Source organism: Moschus berezovskii, chromosome 23 (assembly GCF_049115385.1).
Source record: "Moschus berezovskii isolate FMDL1 chromosome 23, NW_MosBer_1.0, whole genome shotgun sequence".
Classification (NCBI taxonomy): Eukaryota; Metazoa; Chordata; class Mammalia; order Artiodactyla; family Moschidae; genus Moschus; species Moschus berezovskii.
The window spans coordinates 25,662,926-25,680,827 of NC_142482.1; the positions used below are offsets into that span (position 1 = coordinate 25,662,926).

General features: G+C 40.7%; 1 pseudogene; it reads right to left on the reverse strand.

The window, feature by feature from the left end:
• Positions 1-6,565: 6,565 nt before the first annotated feature.
• Positions 6,566-7,620, reverse strand: LOC148774110 (transcription initiation factor TFIID subunit 9-like; annotated as a pseudogene).
• Between the last annotated feature and the right edge of the window lie 10,282 nt (positions 7,621-17,902).

Genomic DNA, 17,902 nt, shown 5'->3' on the forward strand with positions numbered 1-17,902 from the left:
AAGTATGGCTCTTCCCTGTTACACACGGCTCCTCTCAGACTCCATACTGCACTCTAGCTCCGCGAACCCTCATCTCCCTGAACACCCTATTGCACCATTACTCCACACTATCCTTATTACATATAACACTACGTACTCACTGTGGTTGAGATTCAACAGTTTTTTGTGTGTGGGCATCAGTAGTCTGTTCTTTTGATTTGCTGAGTAGTGGTCCGTGAGTTATATGTGCTGCAATGTGTTTATTCATTCATCCAGGGTAGGACAAAAGTCTTCATTTCTCAAAATTAATACCTAGTGGTGCGATTGTTGGGTCATGTGGTTAGCATATGATTACATTTATAATAACCCCTAAACACTGTTTTCCAAAGTGACTCTACCATTTTGTCCTCTAAGTGGCAATATTTAAGAATTCTTTTTTCTATCCTCACAACACTTGGTATTCACATTCTTAAAACACTTTCTAGACATTTAATAAGTACTGGTATCTCACATGGTTATAATGTTCATTCTCCTAGTGGTAAATGACAATGAGCCTCTCTTTATGGACTTATTTGTCATTTACATATCTTTGATAAAGTAAAAGCCTTTGGGCCACTTTCTAACTGAGTTACTTGGTTTTTGTTGACTCTACATATCACAGGGCTTCCCCGGTGGCTCAGTGATAAATCCTCCTTCAGTGCAGGAGCTGCAGGTGACATGGGTTTAGTCCTTGGGTGGGGAAGATGCCCTGGAGGAGGGCATGGCAACCCACTCCAGTATTCTCACCTGGAGAATCCCCATGGACAGAGGAGCTTGGCGAGTTACAGTCCAGTGTCACAAAGAGTCAGACACGACTGAAACGACTTAACACACACATACAAACACGTACATATCATATATACTTGTGTTTATATATGATCTATGAATATTTTCTCCAAGTCTGTAGTTCATCTTTTCATTCTCTGAACAGCATCTTTCATAGAGTAAGAGTTTTAAAAGTGCTAATGAAATCTAATTTATCATTTTTTTCTATTATACTTCACGCTTTTGATGTCATATCTAAGAACTCTGTCTAATTCACAGTCATAAAGATTTCCCTCCTATTTTGTTTCTAAAAGTTTTATAATTTGACATCAATTTCTACATTTAGGCTTATGATACATTCTGATATATTTAAAATTATTTTTTATAAGATGTGAGGTACATGGAATTGAATGTCTTTGGAGACATTCTGCCTTTACCTTGGAATACCTTGTTTCCAGTTCAACCATTGAAAAATGGTTTATTTTTTATGTCATGGTTATCACTAGGGAGAATCTTTGAGGCTGGGCAAATTTGATTTGAAGAAAGGCTTAATTTTAACCAGACAAGCTGACAGCAATGAATATTAATAAATAATAAAAAATGCAGATACTAAAATATCTAGTCCTTGCTTTGACAAATATTGGTTGGCAAAATCACCATACAATATGTATGTGTTTATTTGTATGTATGCATCTGTTCATTTATTCACACACGCCCACACATCTATAGACTCTTAAATATTTCTGAGTTTATTGCTTCTCCCTAGAGCTTTAAGCCACAATTTTACTTGTTCAGAAATTCCAGCTACCCTTTTCCCAGAGGCAGGAGATTTTTCTTAGTGGCTTTAGAGTTTGTCACAAACTGTCACATTCTTCAGTTTGTAAAATAGACTTGACTTGGGTAGACCGAAGATGGATTTTCCATTACATCATTTAGAAATGGATAGGCCTTTCCATAAACACACTTAGACACTTTATCCCAACTTTTACTTTTTTTCTATTTCATTTTCATGTTTTAATGGCCCTCTTGCCGGCATATCCCTTTTGGCATTGTTGGCAATGTCAAGAAGCACGAGTGCATTTGCCTTACCCTGAATCCACCAGAATGGCAGAGGGGCTTCGTTGCCAAGACCACTGAGCTTGAGGCCTGAGGCATCCCCATTACCACTTAGCACCATGAGACTTTCACATGGAGCTGGGAGCCTTCTAAATTTCTTGGATTTAGGATTAACGACTTTCTCTGTTGTCAATTCTTCTGTGTTTCTGGATTCACTTAATATAACACTGTCAGGCTTTAGTCTAAAATATATTCTTTGAATTAAATAAAAAAGCAGTTATCTAGGCCAGCCTTTACCAAAACACACAGGATACTTGCTGTGAAAGATTGGATTATTTGTTTCAGCTCTTCACTCCCCTGCAGTAGGGTTGTGCATCCACACCCTTCCCTTTGTAGCTGGCACTGTACCCCCACAGGACAATGGGACAGTGGAAAGAGTTTGCTTCCCCTCAAACTCTACTTTGTCAGCAGTTGACTTGGCCAGTGGAGTGCTGTGGAATTGGCATGAACATAGGCGTTGTGTCTGTATGTTTTAGCTTGCCCTCTTGCATCCCTGTGATCATCACCATCAGGTCACGGCCCTGCTGTGGCTTCCCTGTCTTCAGTATGGGCCCAGCATGAAACAAAGAGAACTAACCCAAACCTGATCAGCAGCTTGGACCCGAACCAGCCAAACTGCAGCTTGAAGCAGAGCTACCCTAACCAGTCAACAGACCAGTGAGTAGCAAAGGTAAAATTCTTGTTTGTTTATGTTTGTTGAGTTTCATTACTTAGCATTATTCCAGCAACAGATGACTAACACGCTGACCTATCTCTCAGTCATGTTTCCCACAGGTAGTGAAGCCCATATGAAACCTAGAACAAACTGTTATTTGCTAGGAGAAATAAGTGAATATTGTTTGGTTACCATCTTCTCATGGATTTTTCTCCAGTCTACCCCAATCTTCACGAATCCACTCTGAGCAGATTTTCTGCGCATCCTTTTAGTCAGATTCAGTTCAGTTCAGTCGCTCAGTCGTGTCCGACTCTTTGCGACCCCATGAATCACAGCACGCCAGGCCTCCCTGTCCATCACCAACTCCTGGAGTTCACTCAAACTCATGTCCATCGAGTCGGTGATGCCATCCAGCCATCTCATTCTCTGTCATCCCCTTCTCCTCCCGCCCCCAATCCTTCCCAGCATCAGAGTCTTTTCCAGTGAGTCAACTCATCGCATGAGGTGGCCAAAGTATTGGAGTTTCAGCTTTAGCATCAGTCCTTCAGTGAACACCCAGGATTGATCTCCTTTAGGATGGACTGGTTGGATCTCCTTGCAGTCCAAGGGACTCTCAATAGTCTTCTCCAGCACGACAGTTCAAAAGCATCAATTCTTCGGCGATCAGCTTTCTTCACAGTCCAACTCTCACATCCATACATAACCACTGGAAAAACCATAGCCTTGACTATACGGGCTTTGTTGGCAAAGTAATGTCTCTGCTTTTTAATATACTATCTAGGTTGGTCAGATTAGTCTGTGTAGAATTACAGAATGTGAAGGCTGTCATTTCCTAGTGGTCCTCACAAGTGCTGGATCCCAACAACTGAAGCCTCTATCAAGTTGTTATGTTATGATTTATACATGGGCAATGGTACAGGTTCCAAGCTGTAGAAGCCAGATTTCTTGGCAATAGAAAGCACTATTAAAATTCAGCCTTTACCCAAGAATATTAACAAGCTCTGATCACTAGCAGTTAAGGTCCATTGCAATGTTCAGCGAGTATCAGCATGAAATGACAGGCTGTCCTTTGTCTTCCTGAGATCCCCAACTCCCCAGACGAACACATTTTCTTACATTCCTTGCTCCATGAACATAGGTATATTTTGCAGTTAACATTACTGGGGTTGGCCAAACCTCAGGAGTCTATTTCCTTACACCTAGATTTTTAGCTAGATAAATTTAATTGGAGTCTTTTATTACAGTGTGCTCTTTCAAAATCTAAGGCTATAGCTGGATATTTTGTTTACCAAGCCCATCTCAGAATTAGATGCCATCATCTTACTGGCAGAAAGTTGCTAGGCCACCTTGAGCCTCAGATTTGTATCTTTACAACATGATCAAAGAGTCTTCCTACTTTTAATGCATCACATGAGCCCTAAATATTTAAAAATAATCACCAAGTACTTAAAAGTCATGCTTAACCTTATAATACATGTGTTGGCTCCATTCATTTTCTCCGTTCACCTTCCCTTCTGTGTTTTAACTTTTTCTGCTTCTCACCCAGCCATTCCTTTCTTCCTTGAATCCAATTGTTTCTCTTCTGATTAGCCAACACAGGCAGATTGAGCGAGGCTTTGTCACAAGAGAGATGTTTAGCCTGAGAGAGGAAACACTAAAGGGGGACATTATAGTCACCTTTTAAATTTCATTTATTCTTATTTTTTTGACTGCATTGCATGGCATGCAGGATTAGTTCCTCAAGTAGGGATCAAACCCATGCTACCTGCAATGGAAGCAAGAAATCTTAACCACAGGGAAGTCCCTATGGTCACCTTTTAACATGCGATGGTCTGTTATATAAAAAAGGGAATATGCTAGAGGAAAAAAAGAGAGAGAGAGAGAGAGAGAATAAGCTTGTCCTCTGCTGCTATGGAAAGGATGGAGCTAAACAAGTTAGAACAGGTCATAGAAAAGAGTTGTCAGGGAAACTCCTATAGGAAAGAAATTGGGCTCATTTAAAAATTTTTCGATCAATTGGTAATGTCCAGCCATAGAATAAAAAGCAGTTAGTCCTGGTCAGTGAATGGATTCAAACTTTTCAGGCATAATAAACATGTAATTCCTACATCTCTGAGTACCTTCCAAATTTAAAATATTATGGTTTGATCTATTTGATTCTCTACAGTTTATCTATTATGAGTGTGCAGTGCAGGATAACATCAGTCATAGAAATTCCATGATCGTGTGATTAAATGAAAAAGTCAAACAGAATTTATAGTCTTGAGTCTAGTAGGTCCTTCTGAATACTCCTGACTTCTGTAGAATCCAAATTGAAATATCTTACATGGTAAGATAGAGAGCATCCCCCTTTTTCGTATTGTGCTGGTTATTTTTTTTATTATACCTACAGCTTGATCTCCACTGTTTGATACCATAAATATGCATATATCTTTATGACTGGGATTCATGTTAGTTTACTACCTCCTGCTGTCGTTCTGAAAGGAGCTTGTTACTCTGTTTTCTATTTTCTAACCACCACAACAATATTAAAAACAATGTTAAAAAGCAGAGACATTACTTTGTCAACAAAGGTCGTCAAGTCAAGGCTATGGTTTTTCCAGTAGTCATGTATGGATGTGAGAGTTGGACTATAGAGAAAGCTGAGCGTCGAAGAATTGATGCTTTTGAAGACTCTTGAGAGACTCAAGGAGATCCAATCAGTCCATCCTAAAGGAAATCAGTCCTGACATTCACTGGAAGGGCTGATGTTGAAGCTGAAACTCCAATACTTTGGCCACGTGATGCAAAGAGCTGACTCATTTGAAAAGACCCGGATGCTGGGAAAGATTGAAGGCGAGAGGAGAAGGGGACGACAGAGGATGAGATGGTTGGATGGCATTACCGACTCAATGGACATGAGTTTGAGTAAACTCCGGGAGTTGGTGATGGACAGATAGGCCTGGCGTGCTGTGGTCCATGGGGTCGCAAAGAGTCAGACACAACTGAGTGACTGAACTGAACCACAACAACTTTAGGGTTAACTTTCTTTTAGTCTAGCTATATTAACATACAGAGTGTACTAAGAGAAACACTTTCTATGTTGACTTTTAAAATCATGAATACAATTCCAAGGAACAAAAATAGTAAATAGTGAAAATTCTTTCTTCTTAACAAAATCAAAAGTCAGATTAAAAAACTATATTTAAGACTTAAAGACCATCTAGATGCTTCAGTATGAGATTTGGGATTATTTTCTTCTACCTATATATACCTTTTAGAAAATCCTTTGCTGTGATTGATTAGTGGCGAACTAAGTATTTGAAAGAAAATGCCATTCCTAAAGGACATTTTTCCTGGTTCAAAATTCTAGCAGTCATCATTTATTTATTGCTTTCAACACACCAAAGACTGATTTCTGGCTTCCATCAATGTTGTTGAGAAGTCAGCTGTCAGTCTAATTACAGCTCATTTGAAGGCTTTCTTTTTTCTTTCTGGCTGATTTTACAATTTTGTTTTTGTCTTTGGTTTTTTAAAGGTGCCCTCTAATGCCCTCAGGTGTGAATTTCCTTTATTCATCTAGTTTTTGACTCATTATGCTCCTTGAGTTGGTGGTGTTCATAAATTCTAGCAAATTCTCATCCATCATTCTTCAAATATTGCTCCTTTATCTTTTACTTTTTCTTCTTGAATCCAATTAAGCATCTTAGAATTCTGTTACATACTCTGTACCTTTTATCTTCACTTCAGCATTTTCTAAGGATTTGTTTGTTTCTCCAGGATTCAGTTTTAATATTTTTTAAGTGCATGAATTGCAACTCTATTTTTTACACTTAAAGGCTGACAAGAAAGCTTTACTAATCCTATTAAAGAAAATCCAACATGACAGCTCAATTGAAAAGTATGGTAAGCATATTTACTCATTAAATACTATTTTTCTAGAACACAACATGAAACATCTAGCATGCATGTTTAATCTCAGTACAACAGATTCAAAGCCAAGTATACCTGTTTACATGCTTCAAGGCTAGATTACAAATTATCATAGTCATCATCATCTTCACGGTTTCTTTTCAATGCATTTCATGCTTTGTTGGCAGTATTTTGTGATGATACCATGTTAGTGGTGATAAGAATATTTTTGGACCCGATTAATGACGGATTAATTAGAACATTCTGAACTGCTGATATTGCAGGAATTGATGCTTTTATGGCTGGGGATTGTGACGTGGGCATCTGTACTGTGAACCTTTGCCCTGAGGGACACTGGAGTCCCTGCTGCTGCTGCTGCTGCTAAATCACTTCAGTCATGTCCGACTCTGTGCGACCCCATAGACAGCAGCCCACCAGGCTCCCCTGTCCCTGGGATTCTCCAGGCAAGAACACTGGAGTGGGTTGCCATTTCCTTCTCCAATGCATGAAAGTGAAAAGTGAAAGTGAAGTCGCTCAGTCGTGTCTGACTCTTAGAGACCCCATGGACTGCAGCCTACCAGGCTTCTCCATCCATGGGATTTTCCAGGCAAGAGTACTAGAGTGGGGTGCCATTTCCTTCTCTGACTGGAGTCCCTACTTTAATTGAAATGGACATGGCTTATGGGGTTGGTGTGCCAAGCGTGGGAGTATTTGGTCTGCTAGTAACTGAACCAACACTTAACTGTGGAACTGTCATTCTTCCTGCAGAAGTAGACACCTTTTTTTGTAAAGACTTAAGTCTATAATTTGGAGTAGTCAAGCAACACTTATCAGGTGGCAATTTAGGACCTGAATATGGCTTGATAAATGGCAAAGGGGTTTGATTTATTTGCCTTGCAATATCTAATAAAAAAATCTCTTGGGGGAGGAGAGGTAAAAGACTGGTCAGCAGGACACTGGATTGCCAATCGCACATCATCTGCATCAACAGTAGCTTTCTTAGCATGACTTGAATAAATTTTTGCATCATCTAGAATTGTGGTCACATATCAGAAAGCAACCTCCAGCATCTGATTTATAACTCTTGGTTCATATTTTGTAATCCCCATAGCCTTCAGGATCTGTGCCATCATCTGTGCCTCTTTCCGCATGCTCTTGGGAGAAGCCATCTTGCCAGACTCCTTGATATTTGGTGGTCAAACTTCTCGAGCTAAATCACACACACTAATGTATTTCAGTCCTGATCTTGATGTAAGTTCTTCACCTAATGTAGTTTTTCCAACCCCTGGCGTACCAGTGAGTAGGATGTTTGGAAGCAACATAGTCCTTGCCCCGCTGGCTCTGGACACCTCTGCACATACGCTCTACACCCGACTCATTTTTAATATTTTTGACCCATCTTCCAATTCTCCAAGTCTCTCTTTCAGTTCAGTTCAGTCGCTCAGTCGTGTCCGACTCTCCGCGACCCCATGAATCACAGCACGCCAGGCCTCCCTGTCCATCACCAACTCCCGGAGTTCACTCAAACTCATGTCCACAGAGTCGGTGATGCCATCCAGCCATCTCATTCTCTGTCGTCCCCATCTCCTCCCGCCCCCAATTCCTCCCAGCATCAGTCTCTCTTTAGGTGGTATTAAACCTCCCTGCTGAGATCTTATTTTTATTATTATATTTTTCAACTCTGCAACTGTTTATTCAGTTTCTTTCAAAAAATCCAGATCACTTTTTTGTGGTTTCCTGTTCCATGCTATAATTTTCAGATTGTCTTTTTCGCTTATTGAATAAACTACACATAGTTTTTCTTTATCCACAGTCCTATTAGCCTACTTTTTTTCACTTCACATTCTATTGTTCACATAATGTTACTCAGATTCCTGTCTTATAATTTTGGTATCTGAATAATACTCTGTTGATCAAATGAATGGTAGTTTCCTCATTTATAAGACAGGAATATTCCTATCTCTTGGGGTAGCTGCGGGGCTCACGATAATTAATCTCACAGGGTATACTCTAAGTAATTACTTCTGTCCTTCTGCATCTTTGCAATGATTATGACTTTAAAAATTATGTTTATGAGTAGATGGGGTCTTAAAACATGGAGAAATGAAATAAGTTTATTGGGTATTTGGATTGTGTGTGTTAAAATTTTCCATTATTTATATTTAAACATGTTTATATAGTAAACATAAATCATAAAAGTAAAATGAAGTTCCTTAAAGGTAAAAAGGTAATATTTTATATTTTAATTAATGCTTCCTGTGTACCAGGCCCTATTCTAAGCTCTTCAGATGTATTAGTTCATTTGACCATCTCCCAGCAACCCTCTTTGAGAGGTGTAATTATTAGTCCTACTTTACAGATGATAAAGTTGAGGCTCAAGAGGGTTAATTAACTTTCTATGGTCATACAATTAACAAAGGGCAAGGCCAGGATTCTAATACAAGCAGTCTGGCTCCAGAAATCAGTTTGTAAATATTGGTATGTTGAAAAAAAAGGAGAGGAAGCAGGAAAGAAAAAGCAAGAGTATCAAGTGTACCTCCACCAGCAAACCTCATTACAAATCTTCTTTGACATCCCCAGCTCCATTCTGTACTAATTTGAGAAAACCAGGAAAAGATGTGAAGAGAAAAAAGGAAGTGTTCCAGGTACTATGGATGTGTAACAAGGCACCCTTAGTGGCAGAAAGCAGCCATTTGTTTTACCCCTGGATTTCATGGATCAGAAATTCGGAAAGGGGAGAGTGAGCAAGGTTTGTCTCTGCCTCACAATGGCTGGAGCAGCTTTTTTGTTTTTTGAAGTTTCAAAAAAATTCTTTATTTCAGATAAAGTTATTTCCATAATTAAGGTTAAAGTAAACACAATTCCCTGAGTCCATTATTTCAGGTGACTAAGTCCTCAGATGGAAGACTTGAAACTGGGGATAGAAATTAGGCAGTCATCTGAAGGCTCCTTCACTCACTTGTCTAGCTGTTGATGATGATCCCTGGCTGGGAGTCTCAGAGACTCTGTGAGGACCTCTCCAGGGGGACGTCCCCCAGAGACTAGACTGAGTTTCCTCATAGTCCAGGGCTGGCATCATCCAGAGTTAGCACTTTCAGAGAAAGAGAAAACCAGATGGAAAGAGGGAGAGGGTGGGAGAATGAGAATAAGGCTGAAACTTTTATGATCTATCTGGGAAATTACATGGTATCTCTCCTATGCTTGTCAATGCAGGAGATGCAAAAGATGCAACTTCGATCCCTAGGCTGGGAAGACTCCCTGGAGGAGGAAATGGCAACCCATTCAAGTATTCTTGCCTGGAAAATTCCATGAACAGAGGAGCCTGGCAGGCTACAATCCATGGGTTTGCAAAGAGCTGGACACGACTTAGCACACAGTGTGATTTCCTACCATACAATGTCAGTTGACATACTCATGACCCCCAGCCTGACTCAGATGACGGATAGCCACATTGTAAGAAAACTGTATGAGGTGGGATGTGAAAGTAAAAGTCGCTCAGTCATGTCCAATTCTTTGCGACCCCATGGACTCTACAGTCCGTGGAATTCTCCAGGCCAGAGTACTGGAGATGGTAGCCTATCCATTCTCCGGGGGATCTTGCCAACCCAGGGATCGAACCCGGGTCTCCCACATTGTAGGCAGATTCTTTACCAGCTGAGCCACAAGGGAAGCCCAAGAATACTGGAGTGGGTAGCCTATCCCTTCTCCAGGGGATTTTCCCAACCCAGGAATTGAACTGGGGTCTCCTGCATCGCAGGCAGATTCTTTACCAACTGAGCTATGAGGAAAACCCATGAGGTGGGATGTATGTGTGCCAATATACATATGAGGTGGGATAAATATTGGCAAATATATTATGCCTGAGAAGGAATATACAAAAGTTCATTTCTGTGTTGTAATGAAGCCAACAGAAAGAAGAGTGGTAATTTAGGCAGTGTTTTTCAAGTTAAAAATAATAGCTAGCGGAAAAATATGCATCTTCACCCAGAGTAATGGCGAATGAACAGATATGCTAATTTACATAAATACAAATGACTTTAAAACTAACTATCTTTATAAGTCTGCCCTGATTGATTTATAAACTACCTCCGATATTTTATAGTAGGACACATTCTGGAGGAAGAAAAAGTCTGATTTCACGTATCATGACTGATTTTACATCCAAGGACCACACTGAGAGTACATCTGTGGGACAAGGCTTCCCATTAAGCAGACAGATTATTCAATAGCAAGAGCTTATATGATGTGGCAATTTGGTTCTTACGTGTAAATTATTACACAAATAGACACTTCGTAGGACAGAAAATGCATCTTTTGTGTCACTAATCAACAATGACAGCAAAAGATTATTTTTTAAAAAATATGATCTTTCAACAAACATGGTCAATGAGACCAGATTGAACATTCAATTTATGAGATGAAACTGATGCCTATAACAAACCAACAGATTATGATATAACGTGCCCTCTTGAATGTCAAAAAGCCTGAAATATCAAAGAATGTTCTGCATTCACTGGTTTTACCTGAGACTCTGGGTTTAAGGTCAGAGGCAAAGCCTGAATGGTTAGAAGGAGTTGGCTGTGCATTTCCACTGTATCATGGAAGGCATAGTCACTTCTCAAGCATCCCTACTCCAGTATGCATCAGATGAGGTGGGCTGAATTTCAAACCAAAGAGGCTCAATAAAATCCTATTCAGGAACAAATCAGTATGTATTAAAATTAAATCCAAGTTCTCAGCCTGTACAAAAACATTTGTAAGTGACTAGCAAGATTTTTCTTTTCCTTAAATTAAAAAAAAAATGTTTGCTTATTTATTTGTTTATCTGGGTCTGAATTGTGGCATGTGGGATCTTTTTTAGGTGTGGCATGCGAACTCTTAGTTGCAGCATGAGGGGTCTAGTTCCCTGACCAGGGATCAAACCCAGACCCCCTGCAGTAGGAGCCCAGACTCTTAGCCCTTGGACCACCAGGGGAGTCCTGCAAGATTTTTCTTAAGGAAAGTGATCATAAATACAAAATTCAGAGGCATCAAAGCTAGACATGGACACAAAACACAATCCTATCCAAGGCAGATGGATATGTGGGTTGGCCCAGATGTTTTATGGGAACTTCAGTAGATGTGCAGCTAAGATGGTTGGAGGGAGGACCAGGAAGAACTGGAACTTCTTTTCTGGACCATTTCTCATGCCTGCCCAAGCCCTCTGGATCACATGAGCTCCTTCTTCTCATGCCAAGTTTTTTGGCCCCTTCCATTGTGGTGGCAATACAACAACAACAGAGATAGTTCTGAAGCAAGATGTGGTGATTAGAATAACTACCTAAGAATCTCCTTGTGTGTGCATTATTTATCCTCACCATTGGCAATTGACAAGTTATACACAGATCACCTGCTTGTGTTGTTGTTTTTTTTTAAGTCACAAGCATTTTCTTTTATGGTGGCGGGAGTCTGTTGAAGATTTGTAAGCAGTAAAGGAATACTGGGGATATAATTTAATAGCATTTGTATAAGTCAGAAATGAGTCCAAATTTCATGTAAAAAAATCTAGAGGATGACTAAAAATTTTCCTCTTGAACTAAGTGATTTTTAAATAATTTAAAAATATGCTCTTGAGCTGAAAAAACTTGGATGTTGGGAAAATTCATTTTGCATGCAAAAGGAAAAAGAAATGTCCGGAGAATGCTTATGTACTTTGCTGTCTTGTAGTGGTCCTCAGTTGCCGGACAGTTCTGAAAGTGTGTCTCTGGAGACACATCCAGCTTAGTGGCTCATAGAGTCTGGGGCTGCTGTGCTGTGGATACTGACAGGTGGCATCCGCCTTCCTCTAGGCCAGGGGTCCCCAATCTTGGGACATGAACTGGTACCTGTTAGGAACCAGGCTGCACAGCAAGAGGTGAATGGCAGGTGGAATGAAACCATCACCCCCACCCCCTGCCTCCCTGTCTAAGGGAAAATTGTCTTCCACAAAACAAGCCCCTGGTACCAAAAAGGTGGGAGGCCACTGCTCTAGGTCATCCTGGAGTTCTTGGCTGGCTCTCTACTGAAGGACAGAAGACACTTGAAGAATGACATTATATTTCCAGCTCACTCATAGTTAACATGGACAGAACACGTTAGGTGGGTCCCTTCCCTTGTCTGATGGTGGAACTGATGGCCCATTCCAGTTCTCTCTCCCTTAGCCATATTATGACATTTGGAGCATGACTGCAGCTGTTAGCATAGCAGTCTCCTTACCACACTGCAGGGGGATGCCACTCCCTGCCCAGGATCTCAGATTATGTTGTCTCTCTGTGTTCCTACTTCTTGATGTCTGCTCCTTTTCCTCCTCCTCAGCGGCTTTCAAAGGCCTCATTATCCATTTGCCAATCTCAGCCAATAATTTCCTTCCCTCTGGCCACAGAGTTTATAGAACTGCCTTTCTCGCTCATATCACTTGTCAGACCCACCTCCAGCTCCTGCATCCGTATTTCCATGTAGGGAGGTTGTTTACAAAAGGCCAAGGGACCTGCTTAATTTCTTCATTGTCTGGAGCACACCCATCATTGCATGGAATTATGCAACATATTCATGGCTTCTGAAAATAATGCTTACTGTGTTGCTTGGAAAATCAGGATAAAATTCACTTCAAATAAAATGACCAATGTGAACTTAAAAAAGAAACCCACAAGAACTCACATTTTGAAACAAAACAGAAACTTTTTTGGCCTGAGCAATGTCCTCAAGTTTATTTCCAGTAAAGGATCATTACAGAGACAAATAACCCAACAGTTACTGTTACCAGATGCAAGATGGTGTGCCCAATGTACAGAGGGACCAATCAAAATGAAAGATTGGATTTTGGAGTAGAGAAAAGTTTATTGCAGGACACGCAGGTAGAAAGGATGACTTGTGACCCCTCAACCCCAAACTTCTTGAAGTGTTTCAACACAGCATTTTTTATTGGCAAAGAATTCATTTTTTAAAATTTATGTTTAATTGGAGGATAATTGCTTTACAATTTTGTGTTGATTTCTGCTGTACAACAACATGAATCAGCCACAAGTATACACATATCCCTTTCACCTTGAGCCTCCCTCAAGAGCACGAAACTGAGTTCCCTGTGTTTTATAGTATCTCCAAGGCATTTTCAAATGTAAAGTGAGGGAGGGGTGTGGTTAGTTGTTAAAGATTTCTCTGGTCAAAATCTTTTGTTCTTGCTGCCATCAGCTTCCAGTGTTCCTGTAAATCTCTAGCAAGATAAATGTTATTCTCTTTTCAGCAACTTTTAATCTCTGTATGAGTGGAAAAGTGTTACACCCTTCAAAGAATGGACTATCCTATATATTTCAGGTTATGGGCTACATTCTTTTTTTTTAATATTCATTTTTATTTGTTTGGCTGTGCCAGGTGTTAGCTGCCACCATTCTCTGCCTACCCCAGAATCCATATGCTGAAAAGGTACAGCATCTGTAGGACCAGACTGCAAACTTCTTGAAATTAGCTCCTAAAGCTTAAATTCCCTTGCAATCTCAAGAATGTTTAACACATCATCATGTGTAGGGTAGGTCCTCAGATATTGTTCTCTTGGCCATGGTTCAGCTTCCAGTTATGTGACGTAAGATAAATATTGGATAATACAGGCTGGGTTAAATTACGTCTACATATTAGCTCTGACATTTATAAGCGGAATTTCTAAGGTCTTGAGCTACTGGAAAAATATACAAAGTATAGGGCAATTCCTTCCTATCATCACACAAATAGTGAAATACTCTCTGGGGAAGTAGACCTTCATTGGGTTGCTCACAATTAGCTGAAAATGTATTTCAACTGAGCTTGAACACTTACTTGAACATTCTTCTTAGAGGATTTCAGCCACTCAGAGTTTCAGCTACCTCCTTGAAAGTGGATGGTTCTCAAACACTTTCCAACTCCAATCCTTTTCAGGATCCCTAGACCACTCATTCCAACTCTTCATTGGAAATCTTCACCGAGCATTCAAAAGCCAGCCTAAAATTAACTTGTGCAAAGCTAAACTCTAAATCTGCTTTTCCTTCTACTTCAAATATTATTTTATAACATTATCCTCCCTAATGGGCCCTAGCTAGAAACCTAGGCATCATCCTCGACTTTTTCTTCCATCTCTCTCTAGCGATACAGTGAGTTGCCATAGCCCATCTTGTTTGCCTTCTTAGCTCATTTTATTTTTCACAGTTTTTTAAGATTTCATTTACATTTCATGAAATTCATTCACTTTAAATAGGATCTTCAATGTGTCTCAATAAATGTATATAGTTGGGCAACTGCCATCACAATTCAGTTTTAAAACACTCCTGTTATGCTGAAAAGTTCTCTGTACCTCTCTCTGTACTCCCACCCTGGCCTCAAATGACCGCCTATCTGTTTCTACAGTTTTGCCTTTTCTAGAAATCCCATATAAATGGAATTAGATAATATGAAGCCTTTTGTATCTGGCTTATTTCACTTTCCATGATGTTTTTGAGATCCATTGGCATTGCATGTAGCAATAGCTCGTTCCGCTTTTGTTGTTGGTGTTCAGTTGCTCATTTATGTCCGACTCTCTGCAACCCCATGGACTGTAGCACACCAGGCTTCTCTGTCCTTCACAGTCTGTGGAGTTTGCTCAAATTCATGTCATTGAATCGGTGATGTCATCCAACCATCTCATCCTCTGTTGATTCCTTCTCCTTTTGCCTTTAATCTTTCCCAGCATCAGGGTCTTTTCCAATGAGTCAGATCTTCTCATCAGGTGGCCAAAGTATAGGGCTTCAGCAGTTCCTTTTATAGTTAACAGTGTTCCATTGTATGAGTATACCATAGTTTGCTTGTTTATGGACATTTGATTGCTTTTCCAGTTTTTGGCTATTGTGACTAATATTGCTAAGAATGTGCTCATACAAGTCTTAGTGTGGACACAGGTTTTTGTTTCTCTTGGGGAGAGATCTAGAACTGGAATTGCTGGTTTATATGGTGAGTGTATGCTTAACTTATTAAGAAACTGCTGTAGTTTTATAAACTGGATGCTCTAGTTTACGTACCACCATCAGCGTATTTAGGTTCCAGTTTTTCTGTATCCTCATCAACACTTGGAATTGTCCATCTTTTAATAGTTGATGTTTTGTTCAGTCACTAAGTCATGTCCAACTCTTTATGACCCCATGGAGTCCACCAGGCTCCTCTGTCCATGGGATTCTCCAGGCAAGAAGACTGGAGTGGATTGCCATTTCCTTCCAGATCAGGGATCAATCAACCCATGTCTCCTGCATCGGCAGGTGGGTTCTTTACCGCTGAGCTACCAAAGAAGCCATCTTTTAATAGTAGCCATTCTAACAGGAGGATCAGTGCATTTCATTAGCATTTATTTTATATTTCCCCAAGGACTAATGATGTTGAGCATCTTCTCATGAAATTTGCATCCATTTATCTTCTTTGGTAAGGTATCTATTAATATCACTTGCTTTTCTTTATTGAATTGTTTATCTCTTATTATAGAGTCATAGAAGTTCTTTGTATTTCCTGGATATGAATCTTTTATTGGATATATGTTTTGCCAATATTTACAGAGTCTGTGACTTGCCTTTTCATTTTCTTCATGGTGTCTTTTGAAGAGCCAACATTTAGCTTCTTAACTTTTGAATGTGGCTCATGCCTCTGTTCCCACAGCTGCTTCTTTGAGCTCAACTCTTTTCCATTCTTGGCTGAATTTTTGTAGTAGCCTACTGACTAGTCTCTTTATCTCCCCATTGCATTTTTTAAAATGACTTTTGCTTTCAGGACTAAACATAAGTGTTGTATCCACACATATGTGACAACTACGGAGGGATGCCCCTCACATTGCTTCCCAAACAACCTGCTGCAGAGAGCATGGTGACTGTCAGCGTCCAGCCACCAGAGCTGTGGATCCGCCACAGCACTCACTCCAGGGCCACTCTTGCTCCAAACTGCACAAGACAGTGACTGAACACAATGCAAGACTCTCCTAACAGGTGACCCTTGCTTCAGTTCAGTTCAGTTCAGTTGCTCAGTCGTGTCCGACTCTCCGTGACCCCATGAATCACAGCACGCCAGGCCTCCCTCTCCATCACCAACTCCCGGAGTTCACTCAAACTCATGTCCACAGAGTCGGTGATACCATCCAGCCATCTCATTCTCTGTCATCCCCTTCTTCTCCAGCCCCCAACCTTTCCCAGCATCAGAGTCTTTTCCAGTGAGTCAACTTGTCGCATGAGGTGGCCAAAGTATTGCAGTTTCAGCTTGAGCATCAGTCCTTCAGCTTTACCCAGGCTTTCTCAGGATTTTGCTGCAGTCTCTGGAGCTTTTGCAAACCAATTTCTTCATTCCTCTTTTTCTTTTTTTAATTTTCTAATTTTCATTGTGAATTGTTCTCTTTCTGTGAGTCTTTATTGAATTTGTTGGACTTCCCAGGTGGTGCAATGGTAAAGAATCCACCTGCCAATGCAGGAGATGCAAAAGATGGGGTTTCGATCCCTGAGTAGAGAAGATGCCCCTGGAGTAAGAAATGGCAACCCGCTTCAGTATTCTTGCCTGGAAAATTCCATGCGTAGAGGAACCTGGAGGGCTACAGTCCATGGGGTCACAAAGAGTTAGACACGACTAAGCACACACACATACACTGAACTTGTTACCACATTCCTTCTGTTTTATGTTTTACTTTTTTGGCCATGAGGCATGTGGGATCTTAGTTCCCTGACCAGGGGTCAAACCCGCACCCCCTGCCTTGGAAGCTGAAGTATTCACCACTGGACTGCAAGGAAGTCCTCTTCCTTCCTTCTTTCCTTTCACAGGTGTCAAGCCTACATCACAGTCTGAAGGCTCTTCTAGCCTTCTCCTATTTCCTCTCCCTTTATCCTTCTGGTGTTTTTCCCAGTAACCCTCTCACATGTCTAATCCTGTCTTGGCATCTGCTTCGCAGAGAACCCACCTGCCACGGCCGGCGAGGCCGTTCCTGACCCGGTCCCCACTGTAATCTTGCTCAGCCCTCAGCTGTCAGTGAACTTGTGTCTTCTTCCAGTTCATGATGACTTCAGAAGGAACCAGGGCTGCTTCTGCCAGTTTGCTCTCTTTGATTCAGACTTCTGAAACAGCAGAAGAAAAATCCACCTGCCATTGTAGAAAGGCTATGATAATGTGCTGAGGAATCTTTATATGAGTAGTGTTAGGCAGGAAGTTAGCCATGAGCAACAAGAGGTGGGCCCATTGACTGAATGTGGAATAGCCCCCTAATCTAAGCTATTTGCCAACCCCTTCCCAAACACATACCCCATCAGTACTCCAAAATGGTCAAGGGACTGGAAAAACCCCCCACAGGCCAACTGGAGGGAGTTTTCCCGCTCTGGCATATGTGCACACTTCATGCTATCAAGTCCTTAGATAACCTTTGGTGGCCATAGGGCTCATTAAGTGTTCATGAATACCCTACAAACACATACATCTAATTAT